Source organism: Camellia sinensis, chromosome 6 (genome assembly GCF_055761805.1).
Source record: "Camellia sinensis isolate YWXY chromosome 6, ASM5576180v1, whole genome shotgun sequence".
Taxonomy (NCBI): domain Eukaryota; kingdom Viridiplantae; phylum Streptophyta; class Magnoliopsida; order Ericales; family Theaceae; genus Camellia; species Camellia sinensis.
The window spans coordinates 149,135,027-149,156,970 of record NC_138966.1 but is presented as its reverse complement, the minus strand read 5'-3'; the positions used below and the strand labels follow the sequence as shown (position 1 = coordinate 149,156,970).

The following is a 21,944-nucleotide window of genomic DNA, read 5'->3' as shown; positions in this document are numbered from 1 at the left end:
CCCGGGTTGTAGTCTCGATTTGTGTATTGTATGAGTACTGCAAGATGAAGGCCTCAGCCATCTCGTCCCAACCCCTCTTGACGTCATCCTCCAATTTGGCATACCATATAGCCGCTACACCCGACAGGGTTCGGCCAAATAGAGACAGCTTCTGTAGTCTAGTGAGGCCCATCGGCCTTAGGATGTCTGAAAACAATCTTAGGTGCACCATGGGGTCTCCAGACCCATCAAATCGATCAATGTGTGGCATCTTGAATCTGTCTGGCAGCGTCACAGCTGCATCGGTATATCCATCCTCGATGTCCGGGATGGTCTTGACTCCCTGGGATCTTTTGAACATCTTTTCCAACTTACTCAATTTTAAGGCTGTGGGGTCCATTTCGAACTCAAAAGGAGAGTTCGGTATATTGACAGGCGTGGGTGCCTTGGATAGTTGTGGCGGGATCGGGGGCGGAGCTGGCCCTGTTGGAAGGTCGGTATCCTCTTGGACATTCCGGGCATTCGGTGTTTCTTCGGGTATCGGAACCCTTGGTGGGGGAGGAACTTGTTGCGAAGCAGATGCTCCGTTTTGCTGTTGTAACCTCACGATTAACTCTGCTTGTTCGCTCACAACCGTGGCCTGCTATTTGGCGAACTCTGCCTGCCGAACAGCATCCTCCTGCATCATTTTCATGCTCTTTTGGAGTTGGCGCACCATCTCCTCTAAGCTAGCCATACTATTCTGCTCTGGTTGAATTACTGGTATATGTTCCCTTTCTGTAAGTGAAACAGGACCCTGATCCCTACTGAACTCAGGTGGGGTAGATAAGGCCCTCTGAACTGACTGTTGAACTGATGCCCTCTGCCTAGCTGTCCTCCGTCTAGTAACCAGGGGTAGGGAGCGGTACACTGGTTGTCCATCTACCAGATCCTCAGATCGATGGAGCCGACGACCTCTAATCTAGAGTGCTTGGGGAATATCTACCGGGTTGGAAGCAATGGTGCTAAACTACCTAGCAAAAAGATAAATAAAGCAGTAAATAAACAAACAATCGGACGGCATAACGATATAAGATAAACACATACAACGCGCAGTTGGGTATTTCATAATACACAGTTGGTAAGCCGAACACACTGTTCGTCGATACTGATCACTGTTCCCCAGAACCACTGTTCCCAAAACTGAACCTGATACCCGCGGATAACTGATCCCCATAAACTGATACTGATGCCCTCAGGTCTAATACTTAATCTTGCAAACTGACATGTACGTTCCTGTAGAGATACATTCTAAAAGCACATAGCAAGTAAAAAGAGCCAAAACACCCCTATGTTGGGGTAGGGTTTCCCTGTCCTATTTTGTTAGGAGCTAGGGTTCCACTATGCACGCAGCAGTTTTCAAGCAACCTAACATCGGGTAAGCAACTTGTCCTAGCTTGGAATGGTCACTATAGATTTCGATATGCACTAGGTCGAATGGTCAAAAAGGGTGCCCCAGTAAAACCGGGGTCTGTGTTCCCATGCTGTCAGAGCCCATAACCGGTCAGCCTTATGGTCATGCCTTGACAAGACAAGCCTCCGGCAGACCGTTCAGGAATGGCAGATGGCAAACACGGTGTCCTAGGCACACCAATGCACATGCAATGCAAAGAGACACATAAATGAAATCAAAACAGAATATCACGAGTTCGAGTCAAGCTCTCTAAAATCCCCAGCAGAGTCGCTAGAAACTGTAGACGCGCTCGCGTGGGGCCCTCATGCTACAGTTCGGACTCAATTTGTGTCACGGTTCTTAATCTGAACCAAAGAGTCCAAATCTGGCAAATCGTTTTGAGAAACAGATTTTTGAAAAGAAGTGCGAAACATGGACTGCTTTGACAGATACAGAGTCGCCACCTAAATATTTTTTATGGGGGAATTTAGGAAACCCTGACTCGGTGCCGAAGGCCACATGTCCGTCATCACCGGAGTTGTCTCGGCTCGGGAGCTAGGGTACGATTGGGGAAGGTCAGCTATGAGAACCCCTTCTCGCCCGATCCGAAGATCGGCCTCTACTAACCGTGATATCCGCTTTTGAAAACGTTATGTGTTCTTATTCCAATTATTAGCCAAGAATTACTATATTATGCGCGCAGCAAACAAGTATAGACTAGATTGCCTAATTTGGAAATAAGCATTGCATATCCGTTTGTTTTGAAAAAATGTTTTGGTATTTGCTACTCGCAAGTAGGCTAAAATACGGATTTCAACGAGTTTTCCCAACTCAAACAACCCAACCTTCACCCACAGGCATTCAAACAGTTTATAACACATAAGCATCTAGCCACATGGTAAGCATACTGTCATGATAGCACTCACACGCATGCGATGATGCTAAAGCATAAATACTTACATCGTACTTCATGCCGAAACAACAAACTAGTTAGCAAACATGCGTGATCCTAGTTCATGTCAAATTGACTAATGCAACACATACAGGATGCAATTAGATAGGCTCGGCTAACCTAAACATGGTACGTGAAATGCTACAACTATCACGTATTCAATTTGGAATTGAAGTACAACTGCAGTTAGAATGATGTGCCGAGCCTGGTGCGTGCAAGCAAATGTATGAATGCACGCATGCGTTACATAAGGTATGCTAATTTTAAATATGCCCTAATCTACCATCATAAGCAGGTAAACAAAAGGGAAGAAAGACATGAGGTTGGAAGACATACACACACTCATGCACACTTATTACATAATTGCCCTCACTCGGAGGGTCTGAATAAATATTACAGTCCGAATGATAAACAAATAAATTATTACAGAATTTTTATTTTACTTAACAGAATGAGTGCAAACAAAAGGAAAGGTGGCCACAGCCCCCGCCTCGGGATGCGCGAATGATGCATGCTCGAACCCGTCTCGCCCGGAAAGTCCGTACCATACCATTGCTGCCTCTGTTTTCACTGCCTTGCTTCTCTAAAAAATGCCAAAGTTCTGGGGCAGGTTTTTGCATACTGCAGAGTACCACCGGCTGGGGGAAATTCCCACCGGCAGTGTATAACTCCCATCGGCTGCTGATTGAGTCATCGGCCATTCACCAATGGCCGGTCGGCATTGAATTCTGCCGGTCGGCAGAAACTTCCTGCAGAAGACAGTTTTGACAGCAACAGAGGATAGACAGCATATGGCATAGGATTTCAGGCACATGTGAGCTTGGTCATGTTTCCCATCATGTGTTGAACTCAGAGAAGCATGGCCCTCGATCCTCGAGCCATCAATTGTGCATGATAGCCCAAGAGATCAAGCTTGCCATTTGATGTAAGAATGCATGCAACACACAAATGAGGACCAAGGCCTTATCATGTTGAAGTCAAAGGTCCCGGTGACCGAGAGTTAAGGCACGTTGCATCACTTATAGTATGAACGCTCCTTAACCCTCACACTTGGTTTGACACCCCAAACCAAGTAATGCAATGCGTGTTATGCAAACAATGACTCAAAGGTACAACATGAGATTGAAAATGCAAGGCATGCCAAATGCCATGCAACTAATATGGCAGGTATGCAATGCTAGGCATGCAAGATGCAAATGCAATGCAAACATGGACAATTTAAGCAATGGGATCAACATATTACAACATTTAATGAAGCAATTATGCAATGGACATGAGACAAGCATGCAAAGGGGCCTTAAACCATAAAAGGACATACCTTGATCCATCCCAAAACAGTGGCCAAAAATGCCTAAAAAGGTGGACAAAAACTCATGCCAACAAGCAAGCCAAAGGTCCTAAGGTTAAGGCACAAAAGGGGGCACTTCACTTCCAACAACATGACCACTCATGGCATGAATCGGACAAGCCAAAACAGGAACTTAGCATGCAAAATGGACTCCAAACCTACTGATATGGCAGCTTGAATGGCTCTACTGGGATGCATGCACCAAAGCTCATATCTAGGCATAAAAGGCATACCCTCAAAGCATGAAAGAGGTCACTTATGTACACATACAAACATGATTTATGGACTGAAATATGATCCTAAATGATGCCAAATCGTGAGGATGGTCATAGCTACGCATGCTAGAAGTCAAAATGCTCAAAGCTTACAAGCTAAAACACAAAGAGAGGATACCAAGTAAGGCAAGCATGACTGAAATAGATGGCCAACAGGCCTTAAACATGGTAAAATAATGCCAACACCTTCATGGGACTAAGCCAACACATGCAAGAATCATGGCCTAAACACAAGATGCATTTCTAGGCCAAATAGGGGGATGTAAAGCAAGTATATTAAGCATGCAAAAGGCCACAAATCCGACTAAAAACAGAGATGACATATGACCTAAAAACACCCAAAAACCTCTGAAAAAGGGCCAAAACCAAGCAAGCATGCATGTCACCCTTTAAGCCAAAATGCAAGGAAATAAGACAATGAAGGGAGAGGGGTGTCCCTCCCCTATAAAAACTTCAAACCACCTTCCTCACCACTGAAAACCAGTGAGAAGACCAAAACACCCAAGCAAACAAGGCCTCACAAAGGAGGCACCAAAAAGGCCAAATAAGGCCTAAGAGGGTGAGTTTGAACTCAAACCACAAAAGACCCTTAATGAAAGTTCTTAAGCATGAAAATATAAGCCTTTTTTATGTTATGCACAAAAACTAAATCAGCAAGCAAGATAGGTAAAAGACTAGTGCAAGTTTGGGGAAACTAAAGCAAAGTGATTACCCTTGAAGATCCTTTGAAGAACAACTGGTCCAGCCCTCTTCTTTTGATCAAAATCAGTCCAAAAACTCAAGAATCAACCCCTCCAAGCCTCTCAATCTCGAAGCAAGGTGTAATGGTGTGTGTTTTGGTGCAAAAGTAAAGCCAAAATACACTTTTGGACTTCCAAACACACCTTAAGGATGAGAGAGAGAGAGATATATAGAGAGATGATATATCTAGCAGATATATGTATATAAGCTCTGGTTTTTAGGTTTAAAACTCCCAACCTTAAACAATGGAGGAGGAGGGCTCTATATATAGGCTAAGCAAATGGTTCTTGGCTTCTCCAAGAAGCCAAGTGAAAGGGGCAAAGGGTGCAAAGGAGTCTAGGCTTCTTGGAGAAGCTAAAACAGCTGGCAAAGCTTTTCCAAGAAGCTTGGCCAAGGGTTCATCCTTCTAGAAGGAACCAGGGGGTTCAAAGGCTCATACCAGCCAAAACCGCACGGGAAGGAGTGATGGTGCATTCCAGCTGGCACAGCTGGCATGCACCATGCCTCAAGGGTGCAAAGGAGTCACACCGGCCAGCAAAATAAGTCACCGGCAGAATAAAGTGCCGGCCGGCCAAATATAGTGCCGGCTGGCCATTGATTTTAAGAAACCATGGTCGGTGGCACCCATAAACAGCCGGTGATGCTAGGGGAAGGCCGGTGGAAAGTGAGGATGGCCAACAAGCCATTCTCCTCTCTTCAAGGCAAAAGCACAAGCGTTTGGTGAAAAACCAGACACTAAAGAGTCGAGTCCGGAGATCCTGAGGCAAAGCGCGTAGCCGAGGCCTCCGGGAACTCCAAACGAACACAAACATGGATGATCACCTGGTGTTCAGACGGTGACGTCCAAGTCTTGAGGACGGTCAAAAATGGGGTGTCTACACCAACCGTTCTCTCCTGAAGATCATCAAAACCAACCTGGAAGTTGCTAAGGGACTTTGGGCTGAGGAATTACCCAATGTACTCTAGGCTTACCGCACCACCGCTCGAACTCCCACTGGGGAGACCCCCTTTCGCCTAACATACGACGCTGAGGCGGTCATCCCAGTGGAAGTCGGTCTGCCAACCCCAAGGGTTTTACACCCGAATCCAGAACTAACCGAAGAGCTGCGTCGGGCAGACCTAGATCTGATCGAAGAAATCCGAGAAACCACCGCTGTCAGACGGGCCTCATACCAACAGAAAATGAGAACACACTACAACCGCAAAGTCAGACCGAGGGAATTCGCCGTGGGGGACCCTGTTTTGCGAGAAGTAACTCTTGCCACCAAAAATCCGACTGAGGGCAAACTGGCAGCCAAGTGGGAGGGACCTTACGTTGTGAAAGCCAAACCACGTCCGGGCACTTACCGACTTCGGGACATGGAAGGTCGAGACCTCCCCCATCCTTGGAACGCTGAGCATTTGAAGCGCTATTTTCAATAAAAGTTGTATTTTTGTATTGTCCAATTGCTGTATGTTCTTTTTGACAATCTGCACACTTGAATGTTCTCATTTTCTCCTCATATGGTATAAATCTATGATTCAATGGGCTACACTTTATATGACAGCAAGCTTATATCTCAGTTATCTGTGGTATTCCAATAACACTTTGATTGTAGACTCACCCAGACTGAGCATGAAGAACTCGGCCAGACTGAGTCACTTAAAGCCTCAGCCAAACTGAGCACAAAAAGCCTCATCCAGATTGAGCATGAAGAGCTTGGCCAGACCGAGTCACTAAAACCCTCAGCCAGACTGAGCACAAAAACCCTCAGCCAGACTGAGCATGAAGAGCTCGGCCAGACCGAGTCACTAAAAGCCTCAGCCAGACTGAGCATGAAGAGCTCGGGCAGACCGAGTCACTAAAAGGCTCAGCCAGACGGAGCACAAAAAGCCTCAGCCAGACTGAGCATGAAGAGCTCGGCCAGACCGAGTCACTAAAAGCCTAAGCCAGACTGAGCCACCATTGCAACTTCATGATCATAAGCATAGTGGCCATACGCTCTCCACCAGATTGAGTTATTTCAAGCCCCAGCTAGGCCGAGCCACCATTGCAACTTCATGATCATAAGCATAGTGGCCATACGCTCTTCGCCAGACTGAATTACTTCAAGCCCCAGCCAGGCTGAGCCACCATTGCAACTTCATGATCGTAAGCATAATGACCATACTTAGTCAAATTCCAGTCCAATGTTTTCCAAATCAGACCGTTTCCTTGTTGGGTTGGGATTCACAAACTTTGCATCTTTAACACTCTTACAAGTTAAACTCCACTTTACATTGAGTTTTCCTTACAATCACTCTGCATTGAGGTTGCCTTACGTTTTAAACTTCACTTTACATTGAGTTTTCCTTACATTTTCCACTTCACAATGATTTATACACAAGCCTTATACAAGTCACCATTCTCATTCATTTCAGATGCACAAACAAAAGCAATAGCATGAAAACACGACTCAAAATTTTATTTATTCACATACTTGCACATAAGTTTATTGCAGCCATTAAAAAAAAAAAAAAAAAAAAAAAAAAAAAAAAGCAACCAAAACTCTAAGTACATATTTTCTCCACTCCACTCACTCCCCTTCTTCACTTGAGGCGAGATCTTCCTCTTCAATGCCCTCATCTAGGGGGTCTGGGCCACGTCGACTTCGTCAATTCTAACACTGCTGAAGTCCATGTTTGGGAATAACTCTTCTGCTTTACGCTTGAACATCTTTCAGCCACTGTCCCAGAATTCAGCCATTTCGTGTTTGTAGAAGTCCGACCGTTGGAAGCTTTGGATCACTTCGTTTTCACTTCTGTTCCCAGCGGTTGTCCCTGACGGACCAGCCCCCCCAGCCCCCTTTCTCGCCAAGTTGTTGGTAATAGCAGCATCGATGGCCATCTGAAAGTCAGCAGACACCTTAAATTACTTTACTGCTGCAACGTACAGATCGGGGTATGCTGCCCTTTCAAAGGTTGCCTTAGTTTTTTCTTCCTCCAACTCCTTCTCCAACCTCGCCTTCTCCTCCATTGCCCTAGCACGCTCATCTTCCAGCTCCTTCTGCAGCCCAGCAATCTTCAGGTCTGCTTTGTTTTTTTCATTGATTTGCTGGGCGCGCAGTTCTTCATTGCTGGTCATAGCCTCTTCAAACCGCTCGGTGGCGACCGTGCAGGCATTTTGAGCATCCCTCAGCTTCTTCTGTTCGCCAGCCAGCTGGAACTCGAGCGACACTACCTTGCGGCGTTCGTCCTCTAGCTCTAACTTGACCGCGAGAAGCTTAGCATGGGCTCGAGTGGCAACATTGCGCTGCATGATCGCCAACATCTCCATCTTCTTCGCCTTCTGAGCCTCCTCCAACCCCCTAGCACACGCACTCCGCGCAGCCCTCCTCCAAACCACGCTCTCCCTCTTGAAATTTTCAAGTTGGGCCTCCACCTGCCCTAACCTCTCCCTCTCCCTCCTCAATTCGCCCTTCGCCACCGCCGCCTTATTCAATAGGGCTCTTGCTAAGGCAGCCGCCTCCATCTCGGCTGAGCACAATCCCTTTATCAGCTCTGCCTCAGTATAACCAGCCATCGAGCGAACGGCTGCGTCTTTCACTACCCCCAAGAGGCGGTCTGCAGCCATCCTGGCCTCTCTCCCTTCCTCTTCCACTCGCCTAGACACCGCAGGGACGTGGTAGAAGGCGGTCTTCAACCCAAGCCTATCTCTCTCTCCTTGGGGTGCCAGACCCTCCTGTGGTTGTGACTCTTCCTTTGGCTCTACCCTTGGCTCAGCGCCGACCCCACCACTTTACATTTGCTCCCCAAGGCCAGTCGTTCCACTCTCTGCCTTTTTGGCCGCCCCTTCTAACCCCATTTCAGGGGTCCCCTCTGCCTCCCCTGCTAGGAGGGTCTGCTCCGTCGTCGCCTCCTTGCTTCTCTTCAAGGCAGGCTCCTCTTCACTCCTCCTTACTCTTCTCTTCTTTTTCACCACACCCTCCATCTCCTCGTAGGCTCTCTCCTTCAAAGGATCAACTGGGGGCAGTCGTGGCTCAAATCCACCTAAGTCCTTTTCCCCCAGGGGTTTAGGGCGCGGTCAGATCCTCTCCCTCGCGATCGGCTTCGGCGGTCGGTCTGCCTGGGACTCTTTGAACTTACTGGTTTTGGCGAGGATGGCCCTATCCTCCGTCTCTTGCCCCTTCCTTCTCGCCTCTAACTTCGCCGGTCCCAGGTCTCCACCGATCGGCTGAGGACCCAACCCTGCCGTAAACAAGGCTGACGGCTGAACAAGCTCGTCCCATCTGGCGCCCTCCTTTTCCCTCCATTCCTTCACCTTCTTCACTCTCGCCTCTGCTGCTGCCCCCAGTTTTGGCTCCACAGACTTGGTAGGCACTTTCCAAACTGTGCGCACTCCAACCCCTCCGTTGGCGGACACATAGAACCACCGCGGCCTCCACCCCTTTATCAATGACGGCAACCCCGCCACCAGCCCCTTCCCTGCCGCAGCCTGCAAAGTGACCCAAGTCTCTTGCTGCCCCTACGCCTTGTAGCACGCAAAAAACTCGTCCACCGTCATTTCAGCCCCCCCGTTCGCCTTCGGCCACGCGCTCGCACAGGCCAGCAAGATTTTCCACGCATTGGGCATCAGTTGGCCTGGAGCTACCTTCAACCGGTTCAACACGTCCACCACTATCCGGGGTAGGGGCAACCTCAAACCCCCCTTTAGCGCCTCCTCGTATAGGGCGAATTCCCCTGGTCGAACATCAGATGCCCTCTCCTTTGATTTCGGCAATCTCAACTCTATCTCTGCGGGAATCTGGTACTTCTCCCGCATACCCTCCAGCTCCTTCGCGGTAATGATCGACTTATCGGCCTTTGTATGCCAGTGATCTGGCTCCACCTGGCTGATTGGCGTCGGTGCCGCCATCATTGTGGACGAACGAGGTCGCCCCGACGGATCCCCCCCACTCCCCACTCGCCTCTCCGTCTTGTATTGCTCCGCCAAATCTACCACATCGTTGTCCCCTAATGGATTAACCCTGGTGTTTGCAGCTTCTTCTTGGGCCATTTTTGTGGTGTGTCTACAAATAGCTTCGGATGCGCGCGCAAGGAAATTCAAAAAATGTCGCAAGGGTGTATCACTTGCAACGAAGGAGTCTACACTTGGAGTGTTTTGATTTTTCGAAAAAAGGTAGGTAAAACATATAATACCAAAAACCCAAGGCTTGCCTGTATTTCAGGGGTCACAATTAATTTTTGTCAGTTTGAAAATTTTTCAACCATCCGCCAAAACTGTCTTTTCAACACCCATAATGACCTATTGTTTCACTTCTGGCCCAACGCCTAACCTTCCCCACCACGTGATTCTGCCACGTGTACGGCCACGATTCACTGCCCCCTTCCCCTACCCTGTCTTTTCCACTTCAAGTCACCACGTGACCCGCCGCCTCTCGAGCCCCGCACCCCGCCACCTTCCCCTTCATGGTCGGCCCTCCTCACGGTCGGTCCCTCCACTCGGCTACCCTTCGTGGTCGGCCCTCCTTGTGGTCGGTCCCTCCATTCGACGACCCTCTGCGGTCGGCCCTCCTTATGGTTGGTCACTCCACGTGGCCACCCTTTGTGGTCGGCCCTCCTCATGGTCGGTCCCTCCATTCGGCCACCCTTCGCGGCCGACCCTCATCGTGGTTGGTCCTTCCACTCGGCGACCCTCCGCGGTCGGCCCTCCTCATGCTCGGTCACTCTACTCGGCCACCCTTCGTGGTCGGCCCTCCTCATGGTCGGCCCTCTTCATGGTCGGTCCCTCCACTCGGCCACCCTTCGCGGCCGGCCCTCCTTATGGTCGGTCCCTCCACTCGGTCACTCCTATCGGTCGGCCTCCATCCTGCCGGTCTCTAACAACCCTCATTTTCTTCATTATTCCCTTCGTTGGACTAAAGCTGCACTTGGGAATGAGGGACTACTGACATGGGTAGGCCCATAAAGGCTACAGCCCACTATGAACAACCCAGGCCCACCACTTAGGGCCCAATACATAATCCAATTAATGAAGCCCAGCACTGCTGAAGCCCCACATAGCAATAAGAACCAATGGCATCAAGACACATGGTAAGAGAAGGGCAAGCCACAGCAGCAGACAAAGATCTGCAAAGTTATTGCTACGCCACATCGCCATTAATGAGGCCCCTTACAGCATTTATTGCGATAACCCCTCTCCGTCAGGACAGCACGCTCTCACCCTGAACAAGGTAAGTTACAACATAGACTTTCGGCCAAGATGACAGGTCGGAAGGGACAACGAAATGATTACCAGAGGATATAAGCAGACATTGAAGACAAGAAGAAGGTTAAGCTTTTCTATCTCTACTCCATCTCTACACTCCACTTCTCTCTCTCTAACTTGCTCGTCGAAGGGTTCGCTGGGGGACTCCCCGTTCCTCGTTGAACTCTTGTGTAGGTCTTCAGGTGGGCTTGGTCATTCGGACATAGGCTTAAGGAGCGTGGATTAGTCCGACCCGTTTTATCATCACGAACTGCACCATCATAATGTATTCTTCCAAATTCAGTTGGTTAGTTTGGTTCCCACAGTACTCCATTTCATCAGATGAATTGGTCTGGCCCTCTAGCTATTTGTATATGCTGCTTGTTCTAGTTTGTTAGAACAGGGCCCTGCTTTAGGATTTGTATATGTTTAGTTTGGTTTGTTAGAATATTTAAAACTAGCTGAGTGCTGCCTGTTTGGCACATAGCCATTCTTTCAAGTCAAGTTTTCACTATTATCTAGGTTATTACTACCTTGCTAGTCAGTTTTATCTTCTTTCCTTGGTTTTAGGAGTTGGCAATTTGGTAATGTCAAATTTTGTATGGACACAGGCTGAGTTTTGGTTCATGGTCCTAAAGTGGGTCATGCTTTGTGTGGCTTTCAATTGGAAGTCAAAAGGTTTCAAATTCAAAAGGTAGTTCTATGACAACTTATAGTCTTACAAGTTCTTATACAACCATGTAATGCCTTTAGTTCAATGAAGAGCAAGTTTCAGTATTTTATAGCAATTTTAAATTTCCCTTTGCAGTTGTGTGAGGCAAATCAAACCCTAGGTATTATGCCGAGTGCTTCACCTCCTCCTTCTCCTTGTCTTACTTCTTGGCTTTTTACTTGTTCCTCACTCCTTTTGAATGTAAAACTGCATTAATTCTCCAAAGTTGAAGATGAAGATTAATGATGAACTTCTATATTTTTTGAACGTTGTTCCATTCTGAAAATTAAGCCAAAAGCTTATTATTGATAATGCAAGTTGTACTAATATCATTTTGGTATCCCTTTAAGGCTCAGGTGATGTAGGATGGAGTGGTGGAACAGTTTCAAAGGAGGTTAGGAGGTTGAGCTACCTGACTTTATACTGTTGCACTATCCAAACTTCTATGGCCAAGAGACTTAAAAGGTTGCAGCGTGATTTTCTTTTCAGCGGAGCACGAGAAAAATTTCAATATCATCTTGTTGATTGGGATATGGTGGCTCTCTAGTGAGAGGAGGAGGTTGGGATTTTAGAAGTTGGACATTTTCTACTAAGATATATTGGGGAAATAGGTGTGAAGATTTGCTTGTGAGAGGGATATTGGTGGAGGGTGCGAGTGGCCACCTATGATTCCTCTTAGATCGATTCATACACACTGGATGTGGTGTTCTCATGGAAGGGGAGTTTAGAAGGGGAAAAAATAAAAATAAAAAGAGGGAAAAAATTTAAGAGGGTTAAAAAAACATGATGAGCATTTATGATTCTTGCTCATCTTAAGGGAAGGTGTTAGAGATAAAATTCACAATATTAATCTTATCTTTTGAGATTTGTAAATAATAATAATGCCTGAGATAGTAGATATCCAAATAATTCTCTCTCTGTCTAGGGTCTATAGATATGATAGTATTCATATGTATTCATTTGAGTGAAAAACTAAAATAGTGTTATTGATCTTCTGTGGTGGATGTAGGCCATCACGGCCGAATGACATAAATTTCTTGTCTCCTCTCTTATATTGTTCTTCCACAGTGGCTATGATCGAGGAGCTGCAAAAAAAGTCCAATTGAATCTTTTTGAACGCTTTCATGGTTTCATGTTGAGGCAAGGCAACTTTGGAGAAATTTTTGAGAATTTTTAACATTGATCTTTGAAAAAAAAAAAAAAATGTTTGTGTTTGATGCTCACTAACAAAACCCAGATAACTTTGTATTTGATGAAGTAATGCATTTGTACACTCTAAAATTTTGTAAAATAAGTTTGCTGAGGAAATAAGTTAATCCAAATTTGAAAATCTGCCTATGCTTAAGATGATGTAGCATTAGTTTTATCGAAAGCCATAGTACCCCAATATTGGTAATAATTTTAAAGTTGTCACCAATAATTGGAGTTGCTTATTGATTATAGCGAAAACTGTGTTATCTGTTTTTTCTTCATTGAATATTGAAGGGTTGAAATAAGTTTTATACTGGAATTCCAAAAAAATTCTGTTTGTTCTATCTTGCGTGAGTCTTTACAACTTCTGATTAATAATGAAGAATATTGTGCCTGGTCACTGGCAATTTCTATTTCTTCTTTGTTTCTAACTTTCTAATTCCTGTTTACTAATTGTTCCATGATATATGTTTTTTTTTTTTTTTTTTAATCGACAACACAAAGAAACTTTATTGAAATTAAAATAGAGACAAGAAGAGGACAAGGAGTCCACAAACATATCTCCAATGCAGATCCCCATTAAACAATGGAGAAACAAAAGCCCAAAACAATGTCAAGAGACACACTCTATCCCACAATGAATCCAAATCTTCAAATTTGTCTTCAAAGATCCTTACATTCCTTTCCAACCAAATAGCCCAAAAGATTACGAAGACAATACAAGGCCACTACACTTTTGCCATCTTCTTGCCTCCAAAACCCTGGAAATCAATTAAAGCATGTTAACACTAACACCTGGAGCCACCCAAAGTGAATCAACCAAAAGAAAGAGTCAATGCCAAAGATTAAGAGCTAGATGGCAATGCAAGAATAACTGGTTTAAAGATTCTCTATTTCTTCTACACATGATGCACCACTGGTACAAGGAGTTTAGAACAGGATCCCAATTTACTTTGTGTCTATATTCAAGATTCCAAATAGGGTTGCAAAAAAAATTTGAAAATTTGATGAGATTTTTTTTAGGAAGGGAAAGGTGAGGGCAAGAAGGACAATCTTCTAAACTAAGAAATAGTCTCACTTCCTAAGGTGAAAGGGTGGTGTAGAACCAGAAGACGAAAGACGGCACAACCCACTCTGGGGTTTATGTTCCACAATCTCCATATATATATGGCTAACATAGCTAATAAGGAAATTAAAGAAAAACGAGAAATAAATAATTTGGAAATAAAATCTCCTAAAAATTTTAGGGTTTAATGAGGTGAACCAAGCTTTGCCGGCTAAAGTCTATTTACATCATGTCTTACTTCAATCACTTTGAGCTGTACCAATGAATTGCTCTTGTTGCATTGCCGAAGCGTACTATTTGAGCCTTAAGGTGGTTTCATAATCTTGGGTGTAGAACTTTTTCATAACCAAGATAAGAAAAGGGGAGAGGAAAAGAATATTGAAGTCTAAAGTTGCAAAGTTAGTTGAATTTTGTCAAACTTCCATATTATTGTCCATCTAAGGAAAGGCAAAGATGTTACATCTAATGTTTTTAATTTTTTTATTGCTGGCTTTTCACGAAGTAGTTTTGAATTAGGACAGCTGGAAAAGCTTTTAATGATCTTACTATGTTAAACTTGGTATCTGTCGTTGAATATTATTTGAATTTCATTCCTATTGAATTTAGAAACAACTTGCTAGGATACTGGTCTTTGTTGGCAATATCTTCTTGTTAACATATCATTCCCTTTTCGTTCTTGACAGATCTGATAGGGAGTTTCTTTATCAGATACTGGGTGAAGTTATTAATGCTGGGGCTACAACTCTCAATATCCCTGATACTGTTGGGTATAATGTGCCCGATGAATTTGGACGATTGATTGCCGACATAAAAGCCAACACTCCTGGAATCGAAAATGTGATTATTTCGACGCACTGCCAAAATGATCTTGGGCTGTCTACTGCCAGCACATTAGCGGTATGTAATTATATTGGTCGTCTTGTATACATTTAAGGGCCACATAAACCAAGGTGCACTCATGTCTTAGTTCATCTAAATTCAGGGGGCTTGTGCAGGCGCAAGACAAGTGGAAGTAACAATCAATGGCATTGGTGAAAGAGCTGGTAATGCTTCATTGGAGGAGGTGCGTGTTGTTTACGCGAAGTTTGATAATAAAATAAAGTCGCAACCTCTTAATTTCATGGAAGCTTATTTTTTATGTGGTTTATGGACTTCTGTTGCTCTGCATGGAGCTTCCAGACAGCTTTTATGGACCTAATGATGCAATTGCATTCTGAGCTTGATACTGATGTTCCTTTCATTGCTTCTCCTTTAGAGTAAGCAACAAGAATGTTTTTATCTGCTTTTCATTTGCTTATTGACTTTTTCTGCAAGATTTCTTTTCTCAAAACTGGATTCAGTTGGTCTATGATGAGTGGCTATGTTGTGCACCATCTTCATTGTTGTTTTTCGTAAATGGGGCTTTGAGGCATAGGGCTAGAGCTTTCATTCCTTCCTGTGCTGGTAGCTATCTAATACCTTTCATAGGGCTTGGTGAAAGCTTCAGACACAATTTCATTTGGAGTTATATATAAATTTGCAGCTGAATGGTTTATATTTTTCAGGGTTTCTAATCATCATTCTGTTTTGATTATTAAATTTGGATTTACATATAAATTTGCAGCCTAATGGTTTCTATTTTTCAAGGTTTCTAATCATCAATCTTTTGCGCTGTGTGTTTGCTGTACATGTTTTCATCCTCAACATTTCCTAAAAGAGAAACAAATGAAAAAGGGGTTCATTCATATTGCTTCTGTCCCTGAAAAAGTACATAATGTAGCCTTTACAACATTGGTACTCCATCGCAATAGAAACATCCATGCTATATCAAACCATTAAGATTCTCGGTGTATAAACTTAATGAAACTGAATACAAAATTAAATTACTGTGTGTGTGTGTGTTGTATGGCTCATGCATCCCTTAAATTATTTTAACTACGATTTACTTTTAAAGTTTTAACTTCTCTTAAATTTTCCTGAAGTTTTTTAAGGTTTTTTTTTTTTTGAATTTTAAACTTTTATTTCGATTAATGTGTGTGTTTTTTTCTTCCAAAATAGGTTATTATGGCCCTTAAATGCCATGGAGAACAAGCGTTAGGAGGATTTTTGTAATAACCCTCACCACTGATTACCGTTAAACATTGATTACTGATAACTGAACTGATCATGACTGATAATTGGACTGATTAAAAATACTGAACTGACTGACTGAAGTTGGAAACCGAATTGACTGAGTATATGTTAGTTAATTGCATTCTATCTGTTTGACTGTATGGTTATCTGTTCATGCTTATGTGTTTAAACTGCTAATTGAAGGCCTTATCGGCGGCCGAATCAGAAACCGATTAGTGTTCTATGATCGTCTGAATTAATGTGATTTTATAGTATAATTATCTGAAAACTGATTAGGTATGATTAAATTAGATTAAAATAAGCTAATTAAAGAGTTGGACTTATTTACCGAATCGCCACCCTTTGTGGCCCACTCAATACACACACTTGAAACTTGTATACACTCCACGTATTTGATTAAACCAACATTTCTTCTCACATTTTGAGCCTCAACCGACCCTAGAGAGAGAGAGACTTGAGGAGTTGGTTTTCATCTTGAATTGTTTGGAATTGCTTGAGGATTGAAGTGTTGATTCCTACTTTGAGCTCCTAGACCTTGAACACAAGACTAAGGTAGGACATCCATCTCCTTGTTGTTGTCTTAGAATTCATTCTTGCACAATTCATGCTTCAATTGTAGAGCTAAGCCATGTTTTGGTGCATACATGTTGTTATAGAGTGTAATTCATGCATGCATGTTGTTAATGTAGAAGTTTGAGTTGAATTCATGGTGAAATGTTGCATGCATGTTCATAATTTTGTAATGGTTCATGTTTTCAACTTGTTTTTGGATCAATTGGCTCCTTAGAGCATCAAATTGAAGCTTTGGAATGATTTGAATTCATGCATGTTTGCATGTTCTTCATATTCTTGAAAATGGGTTTGAATGTGGTTTTAATTGACTCACCTTTGGGGCTTGAATTCATAAATTGAGCTTTGAAACTTGTTATACATTGAATTTAGTTATGTTTTCCAGAATTTGGGCCCAAAAGGTCGAGTTTGGAGTGGTAGAATGCTTGGTTTGAGCTTGAGAGGCAGATCTGGAAATTCCAGATTTGGCTTCCTCGCTCGAGCGAAGGATTCCCCGCTCGAGCGAGCACCTTTGTCCAGGAATCCGCTCGAGCGACCATCGAGCGACCATCGCGCGTAAAATCACAGCATCCAGTATTTTTTACTGTTTTGACAGACCGCTCGAGCGAAGGATTACTCGCTCGAGTGAAGCCTTTGATTTTGGAAGCCCGCTCGAGCGAAGAAAGTCCTGCTCGAGCGAGGCTCCTATTTTCAGCAAGTTTGCAAAATGTTTTCTAAGTGTATTCTTGCATCCTCATCCCATCCTAGGCATTCTTAGGCCTAGTTTAAGGCATCTTAATGAGGATATAGATGTAGAACACACCAAGGCAAATTAGGGATTTAGTTATGAGATTTCCCAACTGTGTAGCTTAGTGTGTTCAACCTGTGAACTGTGTAGGGTTGGCGACTGGGGAGACACGCTCTAGCATACTGTAGCCCAAACTCTGTGAGTAACAATTGTGTAAAGATATGTTCAACTGATTATCTTTGAATACTGAACTGTTTACTGAACTGATATTGTTTACTGAATGAATGTATGTCCTTTATTTCTGAACTGTACTGTGGCATCCTTAGTACCTACTGTTTACTGTTACTGTTACTGTTACAGAGATCTCTGTCGGTTCCCTCGTGGAGCCACTACTGTTTACTGACTGATGGCCATCATTACTGTTCGGTCTTTTAAGACCTACTGTTACTGAAATGCTAATGGATGTACCACATATGACTGTTTACTGTACTGAGCAACTGAAATACTGATTGAAATGAACTGTTTTCATTACTGTAAGGACATTCATTCTAAACCCCTTTACGCTTTATGTTATTCACTGGGCTTTAGCTCACTGCTCATATATATATGTAGGTGTTCAGGCACCAGACCGCAGCTAGGAGCGTCAGGCTTACTCCAGTTTTGTCAAGCCAGCCTTTGTGCCTCACTGCGAGGTTCCGAGCCTATCTGCTAAGGCTTAGGGGTGTTTTAAGAACTCCCCTTCTGTACTGTTTCACTGTTTTGTATAGACTGATTGTTCACTACCGTTAACTAGGGTAGAGTCCCTAGTTTAAATGAATGTAAATATTGTGCATACTGTTCTGTACTGTTTATGTATGAATGCATGAAAAATCTTTTTGGCATGCAGACTGTCACAGCTCATTGGACACTGTTTAATTACTGTATTGGCTTCCGCCAGGCCCTGTACTCTGTTTTACTGTATTACTGATCTGCAGGCCTTCGGTAATCTCGGATTACTGGCCGGTTACGGTGCTAAACCCATAGGGCCGGGTTCGGGTCGTGACAATTTTATACAGGGATCAATACAAAACAGATTGTTATGTCAAGCAAGATGGTAGTGTTTCTGGGATTTGTTTTGCAACTTTTAACATCTATTTTCTCCTTAATAAATTTGCTTCTGTTGTGATTTCTTAATTAATGCATATTTTTTCTAGGTTGAAGAGTACAGTGGACTGCATGTGCAACCACACAAGGCCATTGTCGGGGCTAATGCTTTTGCTCATGAAAGTGGTATCCATCAGGTTGGTTTGTTTTAATAAAAATGATACAATGATTTGTTTCATCTTATCAGTTTAGTATCCCTAACTTTTACATTCATGTGACTCAGTGCTATGTTTTTCTCTTATATGACATCTTATTACTTGATTGTTCTTGTCCATCATGTTTTAGGTGCACAGCTACTTTCTGACATCATTGCCATCTTAATTGTTTAGCCCTTCTACTTTATTAAATTATTTTTCGTTGTGAACCTTCCTTTACAAATGTGACTGTTTATAATGGTATCTTGTGGTGTTGTTTGAATTGATGTAATCTACCCATGTTGAAAGTGGTTGAGATGGTGTTGTAAACACACAAAAAAAAATGTCCCAGATTTTGATTAGTGAAAAAAAGGTCTGTATGCAATGAGGTCTCCGGTAGAGGGAAAGGTTGATTGGCAAAAGAAAAAATCAGCTCAATAAGGTGTAAAATAAGCTTTTATGAGTTAATTTTTCTTCTCATAAAATCCAAAGTAAAATATACCCATTTGGCTGAAAGTGTAGTGTCAGATATTATTTTCTATTCTGTGATTCCTTCCTCTCTTTTTTCCCCTCGTCATTCCATCTCTTCTGCTTCAATGAGATCGTATAGGTTGTGCAAGGATCTGGTGACTTCGAAGATTGAACAAAAAAAATTCATTATTCAAATCGGTGAAGTCTCGAGAGGGGAAACCGTAAGGATAGCTGAAAGAAATGGAATGCATAGTTACCCATTAACCTTGGACTTGGGGGGTATCTCTTCGGCTATCCAGTCTCTGAGGCTGTAAAGCAAATTGATTGAAACTCTTCTTTCAGGAAATATAGAAGCAGCAATGCTAAGGTTTGGATTCAGAAGTATTCAAATAGTAGAGGTATCTTCATTGAAGTTCTGAAGCTAACCGGTAATGGTATTCTTCCGGCTGGTCAAATTTGGTTGTGAATCATAGGGAGGTGTTGTCATGTAAAGGGCTTGAGCAGTCCCATTCTGGAGGACAGATCTTATATAACAAGCTTGTTAGTGCTTTCTTTATTTTCATGGAAGAGTTCATAAGGCTATTCAAGGAGAAGCATCCAGAAATCAAATTTGTGGTTGTTATTGGTAAAGCTGGTGGTACCAAATGGGAATCAATGACATGTTAAAAAGCACCTTTGGATTGTACGAGGGAAGTTGGGTCTATCTTTTATTCTTTTGTTCTTTTTTTTGTTCTCGGTTTTTAAAACTGTATAAGGGTTGTGCCCCCCTAGCGCGTTCTCTAACACAATTTTACTTGTTGCCAATCAATATATATATAAATCTGTGTAATGTTTAGTTGGAAAATGAATGTCTCCTGTATGCCAAGTTTATCATGTTTGTTCTCATCTCCAGAATTGGTCTAGGCCTTTAAAATTGACTTATAATGCTCTATGTTTTGTAGGATGGAATGCTTAAACATAAAAATATTTATGAGATTATATGTCCTGAAGATATTGGGCTTCAACGGTCTAATGAGTCTGGTATTGTCCTCGGAAAACTCAGGTATGCTATGCAAAATTTCTACTTGCCATACCATGTGTTCTTTCTTCTTCTTCTTTTAAACTTCTCACAATTAGATATACTTGTATATGCTCTTTGTTAGAATTTACCATCACCTACCACCACTACCACCTCACCTACTCCACTAAACCTAACCCACTACACCACTACCACCTTACCTACTCCACTAAACCTAACCCACTACACCACTATCACCATCCACTACACACCATCCACTACACCTACATCTATATAAGGAACCATTTGTAATAGAACATAATATCAATAAATCAGATATCAATCAATAATACATACATCAATTTTAACATGGTATCAGAGCCATAAGATTTAGGCCTGTATTTCTTTCTCACCGGCGGGCAGTTGGCCGGTAACTTTGCCTTCGCTGCCCGCTGGAGTTGTCTACACATACCTTCTCATGCAAATACTCCAATCCCCTTGCAGCATCAAATTCCATCTTGGTCACTCTTCATCCCCGATCTCGGCAGTTTGATTGAAAACAAAGATACACATCCCGCCACCTGCGCCGCCCGGATCTTCCAACTAACCCTCCGCCACAAGTCCGACGGCGAGACCATCCGGTGGTTGCTGGAACACGCCGAGCCTTCCATCATCTCTGCCACCGGCACCGGCACTGTCCCCGCCATCGCCATGTCCGTCGGCGGAACCCTCCAGATCCCCACCACCTCCGCCGAAAGCACCCTCCAGATTCACCCACACGGTTTAGTGAGAGAGAGCGCAGACACCATCCCTTCTTGGCCATGGTCATGATGGACCGTACTACCTTCATGCAAAACACATGTCCAACTTGGACAGAATGAAGCATCAGCAGCTGAGGATGAGCCTAGCTGTCTTCACTATTTTCAGCATTGGTATTGCAGTACCTGTTTCTGCTGTCATCTTCCGGCAAAGGAAAACTACTTCTGCTTAGCTCTCTCTCTCTCTCTCTCTCTCTCTCTCTAAGAACACAACACACACCATGCATCCGTAACTCTCTCTCTTCTAGAGGGAGCTGTCTCTCTCTCTCGGGTTTGGGGTGTTAAAAAAAAAAAAAAAAAAAAAAAAAAAAAAAAAAAAAAACACCACAAACAAAACAAAACAGAAAGACCAGATACACATGCACTCCATGATTTCAATTTTTTTATTATTATCCTTATTCCTCCGAGTGACTACATTCTCATCACATTTCTTTTCTATATATATATATATACTTTCCACTCAATTTGTCTCCACTTTGCATTTTTCTCTTTTTTTTATTTCTTTTGCTTTTTCTTTTATCATGCCATCCACCTGACTTTGTCCCTCTCTCGACCACGGGAAGATGAGGCCATGTTCTGGGTAGCTGAACGGGAAGAAGAGGCCATGTTTTTTTGGGTTGCTGAGTGTTTCCGAGAAGGGTTGGATACAGAGTATTTACAGATTGTTACAGAATGGCAACAGAGTGTTCCAGAATCTCTTTCTCAGAAACGGAAGAGTTTTTTTCAAAGGATTTTCGGCGGTTTCAGACTGGTTTGCACAGCCTCCGCTTCGATTTATAAAGACCCTGACGAAGCGGCAGACACGCGCATCATGCGCCGCTCGACGCTCGCCGACAACATGGGCGCGCCTTTTGATGGCACGCCTTTTGATGGCACGCCTTTTGATGATTTGGGCACGCCTTTTGATGGCACGCTTTTTGATAGATTGGGCAAACCTTTTGAGGGTGCGACTTTTTTATGGGTCCGACAAGACTCTGTAAACTGTCCCGACATTGATTCCGGTTAGTTTCTACAAGGGTCCAGCAAGACTCTGTAAACTGTCACAACAACTGTCACAGCATTGTCTGCTAC

General features: G+C 43.5%; 1 pseudogene across 1 annotated transcript in view; it reads left to right on the top strand.

Annotated features, from left to right (window-relative positions):
* LOC114305259 (2-isopropylmalate synthase A-like) overlaps window positions 1-21,944 on the top strand; it is a 51,866-nt pseudogene that overhangs the window by 25,679 nt on the left and 4,243 nt on the right. The window contains exons 2-7 of the transcript XR_014331295.1: window positions 14,585-14,798; window positions 14,884-14,964; window positions 15,939-15,988; window positions 18,334-18,403; window positions 18,504-18,590; window positions 20,000-20,100. The product of XR_014331295.1 is annotated as a 2-isopropylmalate synthase A-like (transcript). The remainder of the gene's footprint in view (window positions 1-14,584; window positions 14,799-14,883; window positions 14,965-15,938; window positions 15,989-18,333; window positions 18,404-18,503; window positions 18,591-19,999; window positions 20,101-21,944) is intronic.